The sequence below is a fragment of the Phaseolus vulgaris genome, chromosome 2, assembly GCF_051622355.1.
Source record: "Phaseolus vulgaris cultivar YP4 chromosome 2, ASM5162235v1, whole genome shotgun sequence".
Taxonomy (NCBI): Eukaryota; Viridiplantae; Streptophyta; class Magnoliopsida; order Fabales; family Fabaceae; genus Phaseolus; species Phaseolus vulgaris.
Window position 1 is genome coordinate 20,166,444 of NC_143499.1, and position 15,360 is coordinate 20,181,803.

A 15,360-nucleotide genomic window follows, 5' to 3' on the forward strand; every position below is an offset into this window, starting at 1 on the left:
GAAAAAAAAAAGAATTACATCAAAATTCAAAATAGAAAAAAAAATGACAAATGAAAAACAGACAATGTAAAAAAAGTTTGGCTATGCAAATTTGAATTGAGCAGCAAATTTAAAACCATTATTGCAATCCATTATTGCAATTAATTGGCACATTGTTTCTGTGAATTTGAACGCCAATATTCAGCTTATACATTGAAGTTTTAGTGGTTAAAATTTCAAAGTTTGAATTCAAATATTCTCATCAGCATAAATTCGTCAAGTTGTGAAAATTTCTTACAAAAAAATTTTGTAGTGCATTTTGGTTTTATTCATCTATTCGAGAACCTTTCTTGGATTCCATTTGTGTGCTATCCTTTCTTTGTGAACCTTAGTCTTTTGCTTGACAATTTTTTGTCTACTCATTTGAAGTCATGTCTATCATAAACTCTCTTTGAAGTAGTCCTTAAATTTTAAATTGAGCTTTTGTTGCTTTGAATTGTTTGACCTCTATTTGTGGAAGTGGTTGAATCTCTTTGGCGAGTTGAGCTGAAAATTTTTGTGCAAGGTACATCACTAAAAGAGGTAAAACCGAATGCCATAGGTTGAATATCCTAAGGAGGTGAAGCAAGGGAGAACAACCTAAAGTTCACATAAAAACATAGCAATATAAGCAACATTAGGGAGTGCACATAATAGGAATTTATTTTGCATACAACTTGTTGACCTAATTTTCATTGTATTTTCTTTAAGTTGTAATTATTTTAACTTCTTTAATTAGTGGTTTAACGTCACGCTTAGTTCGGTGAGTGTGTCTTCAAGGTTCATGGTGCCAAGAAGCCTGAACTAGGAACTGTCTAGTCTAAAGCTTTCTATTAAGCAATTTTCAATTGTTGTATTGCTTTTCATATTTTTTGTTAAGTGTTTTCATCTATGTTTGTGCTCTTAGTAATTTTCTTAGAGAAAAGTTTGTGAAATGTTGTGGGATATTCTTTGGCTAAGAATGACTTGTTACTTAAGCGATCCAAGTGATCCATCTCCCTTTCCTTGGAAAATACCTATTTCATAAAGTCTATTTTTCTTTTTGGGAATTGCTTCTAACACAAACTTTAACATGTTTAAACACACTTCCAATCTTCATGAAAATGATTTGAGCTCTACAAAATCTATTGAAACAAATGAATAAAGACATTTAATCACTTACACTAAGACAATTACAACATGAGAATCAAATCATTGAGGAAAAGAAAGAAATGGATTCTCATCTTACAATTCTTGTGGAAGAGTTAAAACTTGTTAAAGAAAGAGATAAGTACATAAGAAAACATAAAAAGTCTCACCCATCTAGTTCTAGGTCTAGTGACTCTCATGCTGAGGAAAAAGGTCTTAAAATAAATTATTATTATCAACCTACACCTAGGAGAACTAGAAGAGAAAGCCAACCAACTGAGACTAGGGTTGACCTACCTTATTTCTATGCTAAGGAAAATTTTGAAGTATATCTAGACTGGGAGATGAAAGTAGAACAACTTTTTGCTTGCCATCATGTGAGTGAGGAAAGGAAGGTACCCCTTAACAACCTTAAGCTTTCAATCTAATGTAATGTATTGGTGAACTGCCCTAGAGAGAAAAACGTCTCCACCAGGACCCTCCCATTACCTATTGGAATGATCTTAGGGGAGCCTTGAGACGCCATGATATTCCTTCATACTACAATAGGGAGTTAATGGACAAGCTCCAAGGACTCCAACAAAAGAACATGAGTGTAGAGGAGTATAGGCATAAAATGGAGTTGTATATGATGAGAACATCCATTAGGGAGGAAGAAACCACCATCATCTCTAGGTTTCTAAGTGGACTCAATCTTGAGATAAGAGACAAAGTAGAACTTTTGCCCTACATAAACTTGAATGAATTCATCCAACTTTGCATAAAAGTTGAGCATCAAAATTTGAAAAAAAGGGTCAAGTCGCTAGGAAAACTCTTACTTTAGCTCTTATCCCATAAAGGAGTATAAGAAACAAAGGATGGATAGTTATTCTAAAGATAAACCTAAGTTAGAAACTCCCAAAAGCCCAAAGAGAGGGAAAGATATGCAAACCTCACAAACTCGCACTAGAGATATTCGATTTTTAAATGTCTTGGTAGAGGACACATAGCATATCAATGTTCGAATAGGAGAACCATGATCCTAAGGGGAAAATACGAGTATAGCAGTCAAGAAGATGAATCTAGTGAAGAGGAAAAATAAAAGAGGGAGAAAGCATATCCTTGTGAGAGGGAATTATTGATGATTATAAGAACCCTCAATAATCAACCTAGTGTGAAACATAAAACACAAAGAAAGAACATCTTTCATACAAGATGTAAAATTTTAGAAAATACTTGTTCTCTATTTGTGGATAGGTGGTTCTTGTTGCAATTGTTGTAGCACTAGGTTGGTTGAAAAGTTTGATCTACAAGTTATACCCCATCCCAAACCCTATAAGTTGCAATGGTTGAATGAAGAAGGGGATTTAACTATAGATAAGCAGGTAAAAGTCAGTCTTTTTGTGAGGAACTACAAAGATAATGTTTTATGTGATGTAGTACCCATCGAATCATGTCATATCTTATTGGGAAGGTCATGCCAATTTGATAAGAAAACCACACATAATGGCCTTACCAACGAGATCACTTTTACCCACAAAGAGAAAAAGTTTGTACTTTATCCTTTAACACCTGCACAAGTGGCAGAGGATCAAGTACAAATGAAAATAAAAAGAGATAATGAAAAAAAAAATCTTGAAAGTCAAAGGATAGTCATTAGGGACAATATTGAGGCGTAGGTAAAAGTTCTCTTTCCCACGAGGTCATTCAAATAAAAACAAATTTAAAGAAAAAGAAGTTAAAATAATTCTTCTATTTGAACAACCTTCAGGCCTCCTTCTTTCTAAAGGAGAACTTACATGCACTGCCACACTTTCAAAATCCAGTGTTCTACCTCTTAAGGTCAAAAGTCTTATAAAAGAATTTGATGATGTGTTCCCTAAGGAATGACCAATTGGACTTTCACCTTTTAGGGCATAGAACATCAAATCAATTTAGTGTCTGGAGCTAGTATGCCAAATAGACCGATATACAAAACTAATTCTGAAGAGACTAAGGAGATAGAATCCCAAGTTTAGGAATTGTTGGAGAAGGGTTGAGTCCAAAAGAGCCTAAGTCCTTGTGTTGCTCCTATTTTGTTGGTGCCTAAGAAAGATGGCAAGTGGAGAATGTGTTGTGACTGTATAACTGATATGACCCAACTTTACAAGAAGCTAACAACGAACTCAAAGGACTATTCAAGGCTAGGTCTAACATTTTAGGCGGAAACACATGACCCTACCATCTATTAGAAGATCCTTAGGAGAAGAACAACCGGGCATGGGCTAGAGTATCAATTATTTTTCCTTCTAGTATTTTAAGACAAGTTTAATTTGTAATCAATTAGGTTCACATTAGCCCAATTAGATGAAGAATAAGCTAGCTTAGGCTTCTAGAAACCCTAGTTTCTAAAAGATCACCCATGTGCCACCCATGTGCTCACCTTTGACCTAGATTCTAGAAGACTCCCCCATGTGCTCACATTTGACCTAGTTTCTAGAAGTTTGTAGTCATTTACGCCCCTATCCTTCCCTTCTTCCTCTCCAAGGCATCATATCTATAAATAGGATGCCTCCACTTTTGTAAATCATATTGAATGTTGAAGTAAAGAAACTTTGCTTGATTGAGTGTAGAGTGTTTCTATATTTTCTCTTAGTCTTATCTTGACAGAGATAACTGCAAGTGGTGACTCCATCCTCACTTGGAGCTTCCTCACCCAGGTGGTGTGATTCCTCTTCATTTATTTCCACTCCCTAAGCTTCCTTTACTTCTTACTCTTTTCTCTTCAATTCCGCCATTACTCTTCATTTCTTTTGTTCATTATCTCTTTAATTGTTCCGCCATTTTAGCTTTCTTTTCATTCCGATTTATTCATTCCTTTGTCTTGCTTTAATTTCCACAATCATCATCACCATCATACTAATTGTGTTTTTATTTTGATCTTTTGAAGAGAACCTTCACACTTACTCAACCACTTGGTTAAGTTCGTGTCCAATGAAAATTTTCACTGAGTTTCACCTATCATTGCTAATCAAAATCATAATCTAAGAAAAATCATCTAAAATGTGCAATTCAATCAACTCAAATAAGAGCCATCAACAATATCACAATCAAATATAGGCATCCAATTCCTAGACTTGATGATATGCTTGATGAATTGCATGGAGCCACAATATTTTTCAAGATTCATCTCAAAAGTGGTTATCACCAAATTAGAATCAAAGATGGTGATGAGTGGAAAATTGCTTTTATGACCAAGTTTAGACTATGGTTAGTGATGTCTTTTGGTCTTACTAATACACCTAGCACTTTCATGAGGCTTATGAATCATGTCCTTAGGGATTATATAGGTAAATATGTAGTAGTTTACTTTGATGATATCTTAGTTTATAGTCAGAGTCTAGAGTCTCATATAGTTCATCTTAGGGAAGTCTTGTTAGTTTTTAGTAATAACAATTTGTTTGCTAATATAGAGAAATGCATTTTTTGTGTTGATATTGTAGTCTTTTTTAGGTTTTATTGTAAAAAAAAATGGGGTTGTTGACCCTTAGAAAATCAACCATCAAAGAGTGGCCAACACCGAGAATGTAGGAGATGTTAGGAGCTTTCATGGATTAACAAGTTTCTATAGAAGATTTGTTCCCAACTTCTCTAGTTTAGCTTCACCACATAATGAGTTAGTGAAGAAAGACATTCCATTTTGTTGGATTGACAAACATGAGCAAGCCTTTCAAATGTTGAAACCTCAACTCACTAATGCACTCATTCTAGCTTTACCAAACTTTTCAAAAACTTTTGAGCTAGAGTGTGATGAATCAAAAATAGCATATGTGCAGTGTTATTGCAGGATGGACATCCAATTTCATATTTTAGTGAAAAATTACATGGTTCAGCCTTCAATTACCCCACCTATGATGAAAATCTTTATGCACTTATGAGGGCCCTGCAGACTTGGGGACACTATTTGGTTTCAAAAGAATTTGTCATTCATAGTGATCATGAGTCTTTGAAATATCTTAAGTGATGCGAATCAAGTCAACAAGAAGATGCTAAATTACACAATGAGAAGTCATCTCAAAGTAGAGACCTCACCAGAGGGAGAATTGGACAAGGACCAAAGCACCTAAAGTTCTTCCTACTAGTCTTCTTAATGATTAGAAAAATGTTGTAAATAAGTTGGGCTCACTTTAGGGGTCCAAAAAGCAAAGATAGGCTAGAATAAGGTACCATTAGCATAATAAGGGGTGTGGGTAGCATTTTAGCTTGTTCCTAGTTCGTTTGGAAGACATTTTGACCTAGTTTCTAGAAGGACAAGCCTAGGATGCGGGATTGACTTAGTCAAACCCTAAGGCTGCCCATTTTTTTCCTTTTTCCCGTCCTACCCCTTTAGTTTGTTCTCCAAGGCTCTTTCACCTATAAATAGGAGGCCTACCTAATGTATTTTACAAGTTGAATGAAATAGAAAAAAGTTATTCTGCACATTTTGTGTGAGATACTAGTGAGGCTTGTTCCTCTTAGTCTTATCTTGTGAGAATTTGAGAGCTCTCAAGTGGCGGCTTCCAACACTTATCTTGGAGTCATTTCATCATCTAAGTGGTGTGTTCATCATCTGAAACTCCATTTCTCATAAGCTTCCTTTTCCTTCATCTTTTGCTTCCATTTTCATTCCATTCAATTCATAAATATGTTCTTGTTTTGCTTCCTTATTTCTATTCGGTCATTTCCTTTTGTTATTGCTTTCATTGTTTAATTCCCGCACCATATCTTGTAATCATCTTCACCTTATACTTAACCTTCACATCTACTTAACCACTTGATTAAGTTAATGTCCAGTGGGGATTTTCCTTAGGTTTTCACTCTTAATTGCCTTAAAAATCTCAATCATAAATCTAAAGTGTCACTTAAATGAACAATCCTAAAATCAACTCACATCATTAAGGGTCAGTATAAGTTGAAAAAACGCCATGCAAAGTGGATGGAATTTCTAGAGCAATTTCCATATGTTATCAAAATACAAGAAGGGCATTACAAATATTGTGCTAGATGCTCTATCTTTGAGACATGCCCTCTTTTCTAAACTTGGAGCCCAAATTTTTGGAGTTGAAAACATACCTGAGCTTTATGAGAATGATCAAGATTTTGCATCCACCTTTGCTAGTTGCAAATATAGAGCATAAGGAGGTTTCTATATTTCTAAGAAGTATTTGTTTAAAGAAGGAAAACTTTGTATATCTCAAGGAACACATAGAAAACTCATTGTCAAAGAGTCACATGAAGGAGGTCTCATGAGTCATTTTGGAGTTGATAAAACTCTAGAGCTTTCAAAAGGAAAATTCTTTTGGCCCATATGAGAAAAGAAGTTCAAAGACATTGTCATAGATGTATTTCATGTTTAAAAGCTAAGTCTAAGACAATGTCTCGTGGACTTTATATTTCTTTGCCTCTTGCTTATGCTCCATTGGAAGATGTTAACATGGACTTCATTTTAGAGCTTCCCAAGACACAAAGAGGCTTTGATTCCATCTTTGTGGTAGTGGATAGGTTTAACAAGATGACTCATTTCATACCCTGCCATAAAGTGGATGATGCTAACAACATCTCCAAACTCTTCTTTAGAGAAGTGGTAAGACTTCATGGTCTACCTAAAACTATAATTTCAGATAGAGATCCAAATTTTTTTTATCTATTTCTGGAGAACTCTTTAGAAAAGGCTAGGAACTAAGTTGACTTTTTCAACCTCTTATCATCCTTAAACTGATGGACAAACAGAGGTAGTAAATAGATCTCTATCAACTATGCTTAGGTCGGTCATGAAAGGAAACCACAAATCTTGGGACCAATACCTTCCTCATATTAAGTTTGCATACAATAAAGTAGTCCATAAGACTACTAATATTTCTCCATTTGAGGTTGTATAGGAGAGGATTAAAAATCAAATTCATAAACAAAATGAGAAATACATAAAAAATTACAATAAGGGGAAGAGGGAGATAGTTTTTAAAGAGAAGAATGGGTTTGGTTGCATCTTAGAAAAGATAGACTCCCCAGTAAAAGGAAGTTTAAGCTTAGTCCCTAAGGAGATGGTCCTCTCTAAGTCCTCAAGAGAGTCAATAATAATGCATATAAGTTGGATTTGCCTGAAGAATATGGAGTACATGCTACTTTTAATGTTATAGACCTAACACCTTTTGCAGATAACACAAATGATGAGGCAGAGACTTTTGATTTGAGAACAAATCCTCTTTAAGAGGAAGGGGATGATGGTAGATGCCTCAACTCAGGACCAACAACTAGTGCTATGGCAAGGAGAATACAAGAAGATTGAGACTCTACTATTGTGGCAGAGACACTCTCTTATACATGTTCAAAAGTGTCATAACCTAGTGTAAATTCTAAAGTAGGATTTAAATTTCCTTGCTTAAAAGTAGAGTATAATTTTTGCTTGTAATTTTTCTTTAAGTAAATTAGGGTTAGTGTTAAGCGTCTAAAACCTACCTAGGGTATAATTGAACTTAATTAAAACTCACATTAAACCTTAGGTCGGTCATTAGACCAAATTAGGTCCCATGGTGCACACTTGATCATGCTTGCCTTGTGACTTAAGTTTAGGCACCTAATTCAAACTTTTTTTGCATTTGAATTTCCCACCAAATTGCTTGTAGCTTGGCTGACCTTATCACCTATAAATTGAGGTGCTTGACTCATGTTTTAGTAGATCAAATATATGAATGTTACGTTGCCAAATTTCAAGCCTAAACACTCTCTTGCCTAAACATCTTTAGGATAAACATCTTTGGTTTCCTCTTCCACCCCTCCAAGTGAAATGGTCGAACCAATCGCTCTCCACATTCTTCATGGCAACTCCAAGGAATCCATAGCTCCAATGAAGCCATTCTTGACACATCTCTTCCATTAAGCTTTCGCCAATTGTCACTCAATTTCAAGAAAAAACAATTCAGATGAAGGAGATGCTATCATATATGGAAATGGAACCTTAGGATACATAACAAATTTTTGGCTAAGGGTTGTTGATTTTGATGATGGAGTGAGAATTACTTGGTAGGAATTATATGTGATAAGTATTTTTTTAGTTATGTAAACCTTGAGTTTTTATGAGATGTATTATATTGATTTTAAATTAATCTATTATTATTTTGTTTTGAATTTTATTTATGTGATATCTTTGTTTAGGACTATATGAAAATGAAACTAATGATATAAAGATGGATAATTTGTGGAAATGAAAATTTTATGCAATACTTTTGATCTTGGTAAAATTATATTTTTTGGATATGAATTTATTATTTAAGACATAGATAATATTTCATATGATTAGTGGTAACTTCTTGGTAATCATACCAATTTGTCACAAGTATTAAATGAACAAAGGTTTAAGTATGGACTCCACATAGACTTGCTCTGATACCACATGATGTGAGTTGATTTTAAGATTACACATTTTATTGGTTGCTCTTTGTTTATGACTTTTAATTTACCAATTATGGTGAGAACCCTAAGAAGATTCCCACTGGACACGAACTTAACCAAGTGGTTAAGTAAGTGTGAAAGTGCACTTCATAAGGGCAAATAGAAAAACACAAGTATATGGTGTGGATGATGCAAAAAGGGCGGAAACTAACATAAACAAAGGTGAAGATGACAAAATATGGACCGAACATAAAAGATATAAGAAGATGAAAATGAAAATGATATGATAATTGGTGCAAAGAGGAAGCAAGAGGAATAAAAGGAAAAGATGAAGAGATAGAGAGAGCTTATGGAGAAAAGATGATGTCACGCCACTTGGAGTAGAGGGAATCCAAGATGAGTGATGCAAGAGCCGCAACTTGAGATATTACGCACTCAAGATAAGACCTGGATAACTAGAATCGCCACTTGAGATATTACCCACCTAAGATAAGACCCAAAACCATTTAGGAGACTAAGCTCACTAATCACTAAAGCAAAGTTTCTTTACTATTCAAAATCAAGTTGTGAATACATGAGGCAAGACACTCTATTTATAGGAATGGGTGCCTTGGTGGGCAAGATGGGTAAGGGTAAAAGGGGAAAAGAGAGAGGGGCGACCAAGAGGGGGTTGACCAAGGTCAAAACCGCCCCTTCTAGAAGGTAGGTCAACCTTCCTAAACCTAGATGCCTTGTTTTGACCCATTTCGCTAAGTACACTCCCTCCTATGCTATGTGAACCTACTCTAGCCTATTTTGCTCTTTGGACTCCCAAAGTGAGCCCAATTTATTACATACAAGTTTTTGTCTTTTAAGAAGACCAGAAAAAAGAACATTTGATGTTCTGGTCAAAACCCGGTTCTTCTTCTGCTGAGGTATGTCTGATGTTTGGTGGGGCATTGACTTGATTGTTGAGATGACTGCTCACAGTATGAATTGTCTCTTAAGTCCTTGGCCATCTTCTTGGCTACTTGGATTGTATCAACATAGACTTGTTATATATATAATTATTTTTAACTACAAAGAAAATAAAATTAAAAACTCAAAATTTGAAATTAAAAACAATTACATAAAATAAAAAGGCTTGATTTATATAGTGAAAGGTAGATATAGATAGATGATATATAATCAAAGACAATGATGAAGATCGAAGGTAATTCAAATATATAAAGAGATGTCAAAGATTGATTTCATTAACATTTACCATACAATTCACTTTAATCCTTATCCAATAGTTTTGATTACTCTATTAATTTAATGTTCAATGAATTTAATTTAAATATATGTTCTAGATTACTTAAGTAAGATTATAGTTTGTTAGTGAAATCTTCTAAACAATCAACATTAAAGCCAAAGACATAAAAATTGATTTATCATCCTTACCACATTCATAGGGATAAGTGGTAATAATATTTTTACATGCATCCTAATTAAAATAAGGTTTCCTAACCTTAATTAAAATTATCAAAGTGTGATTTGATTGATTAAGCCAAAACAAGCATTAAGAATAGAGTAAAAACAATTAATCTTAGTGTTTCATACCTTAGTAATATGTTACTTAGGGTTTCATACCTCCATTACTCTATTAATTTCTCTAACTAATCTTAGTGTTCTTTGTTATGGTATTGTGTCGTGATTACCCCTCTAACCTTGAGTTTATAACATTTTGTTTGGGTTTTTGTCTTGCAACCCACTCAGACTATGCCTAGGTCAGGTGTACAATAGCTTTAGTGTTCATGTGACCCTAATAGTTTGTTCAAGTAAGTCAAATTTTTGCTTGAGTGAAAATTCTTCTTCCTGGATTTGCTTATTAAAATAAAATGAAAATAAAAAGGGTAAATTTAAAATAAAAATAATTCTTATAGAATTAAATTAAAAATTAATAAAATATAAAAAAATGATAAATGTTTAAATAAATGCACTCACACACACATGACACTTATCAAATAGAACCAAGTTTAAATCTTAGAGTCTTGTCTAAGAAATCCATAATTTTGATAAAAAAAATATATGTTTTGACGTGTCTAATAGTTTAACTAGTGTGGATCAAATATAAATTTTTTTAATACTAAGGACACTAAACAAAATCTAATTAAGGGACTATATGAAGTATGCACACAAAATCAAACACATATAAAAACTATACAAAGTTTATAAGATAAAATGCATATAGATAGTACATGAAGTATATATGAAGACATAACAAAGAACTATATATACTTGAAATAAGGGGTGTTAATATTTTATGAGATATTTTAATATATAAGTCTTTTGAAAATTATTGAGTTGTACCAAATTGCCTTGATGATATTTGTATACTAATAAAGCTTGAAATGAGTCAGGTTTAATTTGTTGGATGTTGTGATTCCTTGGATTGTATATATGAATTATGATTTGGATTATGATCATCAATGTAATGATTGAGTGTGATTAATCATGAAAAACATGGTCAATGATGCTTCAGTAATAAATTTATATATGTATTCATATTTGAAAATTTATTTAAGTTAGTTTACCCTTGTTTGTGTTTTGTTTTATGATGATTATTAAAATCATATTTGGTATGTAAGCGGATAATATGCAGATAAGGACAACAATTCAAAGTAAATATTATTACTTTTTATATTTGGTTTACTTTATGATTTTGTATTGTACACACATCTACCTACTTAGTAAAGTTATATATTATAAGATGTTACAAACACCATAATGATTCCTTTTGACACAAACTCTAAGATTGAAAGAAGCACCAAAATTATGTTTAGCAAAACTAGTTATAAAGTTTGTTAAGATTGAAAAGTTAACAGGTAGCTATTAATAGTGCATATTTGGTTCTATATCAAACAATACCTATTTTGTTTTTAATAGTGCATATTTGGTTCTATATCAAACAATACAAACATTTTGCATAATTATGAGGTTTATAAGACAAATTAATTAATAAAATTTAATATGAGTCACTTTGACTATTTTGGTATATTTTTTGGAACATCAAAGGAGACAACCAAATCCAATAAATTCATAACTTCTATAAAGTGAGTCATAGTCTCACTCAATAAGACTTGATTTTTTTTTAATTGAATCATGATTTTACACTAATGAGATGAAATATTTCTAATCAAGAATAATGAGTTGATGTTTTTGTTACCTACATGCAATTTTCAAGCTAGGGACTACATATGTTAAGCAAAAACAGTGATAAAGAGGTGTTCTGGGTCAAAGTAGTAACTTTAAATCAATGAGTTCAAGTGTCTCTTACCATTTTGGACACATAATATTTATAGGCATTTCCCCTCTTATTAGCACTCATAGGATTAAGTTAAGTACCGGAAAACTAATTCGAGAGGTAGAAGATATAAGGTACCATCAAACAAGTTCCGACATCTACGGATTCAGTTGTTGCTCAAATTTTCAAAATTTTGGTAACATAGTTATAGTTTCTGCTAATCTCATTAGACATGACGGAGATGATGCCTTGGGACTGACACACCCATCACCTAATGGACGACCAATGATCAACGAACATGTCGACTGAAAGACAATGTTCTATTATCTAACTCTTAAGTCTTAATTCTCAATACTACCTTGAGATGTCCCTTTCGGCACGTACTCAACTAGTCATGACTATCACTCAAAATTCAGAACGATACAAGACAACATTTGAGTGACACTAAGTGAGAGGTTATTCTCATATAGTAAATATTAGTATAGAGCGTAAAAATTATCAATTTATGATATCTCATTAAGTGAGAGAACTTCAAAGAGTAAAGTCTAGTAAAATTACAAGCATGCTAAGCAAAATTGTAGTTTCAATTATGCATATTATCTTTATAACCAATATTATTTCAATTTGGTACACAATTGTTACTCTTAAAATTAGAATACTGAGACATATTCTCTTCATAACAAATAACAATAGTTACTAGTTATTAAATTAGGATTCAAAGTATTTACATTACTTCTCTTGTCCTTATTATTTAAAGGTGAACAAACATATATTAGTCCATGTTTGAGTTGAAATAAACGATAATGGAGTTTATTATGTTTTTTAATTGGATGTTACTTTTTAAGTATTATAATAATTATGGAAAATGTTAAAGTTTCATGTAGCTATAAAAAAATAGTTCTCTTGCCTACTATGTTATTATTATTTACAATTACAGTTGGTTTTAGGTGAAAAGTCAATATTTTGCTATAAAAATGACTATTTTTCTTGTAAACTTTTATTTTTCTTATTTTCCTCTAAAACTTTTGTTCGTCATTGTGTAATAATTCACATAGCTTAAATATTTTTGTAATGTTTAAAAGTGTAATAAGTTTAGAAAACTATAAATATTGTGTGGTTGCTTTTTGATTTTGCATGATTGTACATGTGCATGCACATCATAGGTAAAAATGCCAAAAAAACTTACGGAAACGTTCTTAAAACTTAAAACAAATTAAGAATTAATTTAAGATTAAAACTTAGATTTCATTCTTAGAATTCATAAAAAATAAATCAAGCACAAAATAATAAATTATCTTCACATTTAGTGTTTTTTATATTTGCAAATTTTCACAAATAATTGATTATCTACTTGGAGTAATCGATTATTCACTCTTAGAAATAAAATTGGTTTACAGAGATAATCGGTTTCCTCGTATACTAATTAATTATTTTGCTCCTGAAGGAACTTGAATAATTATTATTGTCTAACTGCTTAATAATCAATATATTTTGAAGATAACTCAACCACTTTTTTTTCACTTTGAACTATGTATAATATTGTTATTTTGCAATTAATTTGTTGAAATTAGAAACATAATTTAAATATTTTGGCTATAAGAACCAGTCCCTAATTTTTGGTGATGTAAGGAGAAAAAGAGACCTGGAATTGAAGGTCAAAGAATATAATAAATTAATAAGAAAGTTAATTACCTTCAACCAAATCTCACTAAGTAAATCCAATTCAAGTATGATAAAATAAGATAAAGAAAGTATCTACTCCTAATCTACCCAACATACTATTTTTGCTAATTGAATTTATGGAAAAAGGAATTCTAAGAAATACTGGTAGGGATGGTAAACACCATTGCCACCCTTTTTTTTTTGTGTTAGGTAATATACACCCACTTCACACTTTAATAAATAAATATTTTAATTATATTTAATTTATTTTTAAATATAAAATATTATTTTGTTGGGTTGTCAAATAAAAGTGTTTGTGATGATATATATATATATATATATATATATATATATATATATTTCTTTTGTGTTAGAATTACTATTCAATCTCTACCCACCCATGATTAAAGATTTCTATTTTTTAAGCCTAATTCCTCCAACACAATAAAACATTTGTAGTTCAACACTGATTTTTTTTTAGTGAATTGTATTCAATAAAAATGTTATTTTAACCGTCATACACTAAAAATATTAATTTATAATTATGATGTAAAATAATGTAATTTTAAAATTATTTTTCTCTTCAATTATAATTGATTCTCATTATATCAACATTCATCTAAATAGTAATAATTTGTTTGCTTCCTTTCCTTGTACTCTGCACATAAATAAATAATAGAGTCAATCCCCACACAATAAAGTCTTATTCATCACCTGACTCAACAAGTGCTATTCATCCCACCCTAATTTTACACCTGATTTAACTCAAAATTATTAGGAGCATAAATTTGACATTAATTTTTGTTTAGCTGGAATCATATAGGCCTTTATACTGTCCTCATGCACAGAGCATCTACATTTGACTAAAAAGTTACCAATCATTTGACAATATGTATAAAAATGTGGAATTTTCTTTTTTCCCAATCTACAACCAGGGCATAACCATTTCTTTCAACCATGACCTGAAAAGAGATATCAAATTGACTTTTTATTTATTTATTTATTTTTACCTTTTTTTAATGTATTAAACTTTTTGTGTCATGACTTTTGCTTTCCTTATTTTTACCTTGGATGAAATGATACATTACTTTTTCTTTTCAAAATATCTTTGTTACTTTAGTATTTGTATCTTGAAACTAGGGTTGACAAGATCATTCCATCTAGACCATTTTGACTTATCATCATTAGTTTGCCAAAAATGGATTAAGAGGTATTCATCTACAAATCATAGACTGTCTCCTTTAAGAGCATTTCACAAGCTAGGAAGAAATTTTAGTCAATTTATAGTAAAACACTCACACTTCAAAGTATGCTTTCTTATACCTTAATATATTGACTTCAATAAGATACTTAGTGAATTTGTATGGAATAGATTCATCATTGAGTTCAATCCAAAAAAAAAAAATACAATTTAGATGCTTTCTTAACCAATAATAAATGTGCGGTCACATTTAAAAATAAATTAATGGGTAGAATTGAGGATTAATAGATAAAATCGTGCCATAATTCATTTGTGCTTTACAAGATCTTGAATAACTTAAATTGTATATTAAGCAATAATAAATACGCATTACTTGTTTTCAAGAACACTGGATGAATGAGAAGTTTAACAAATTGTATAAAAGGCTAACATAAACTACAAATACGAATTCTTTGTATTGTAGTAACACTTTTTCCTTCTCTTGGATATTCAAGGAGTTTCTTGGTAGGGACAATCGTTATGTTATCATTATACCTGTTTTCAATCACAGAACTTGAAATAATACCCTAAGGAAAAACACTAAGTAAAGTGAAGGAAAGAAGAAAATATTAAATATATTTTTAATTTTTTTAGTTCAAATTTTAAATTTTTTTACACTAAGAAAATTATTGAAACGAGTTTTTCTTAATTTTTTTAGATG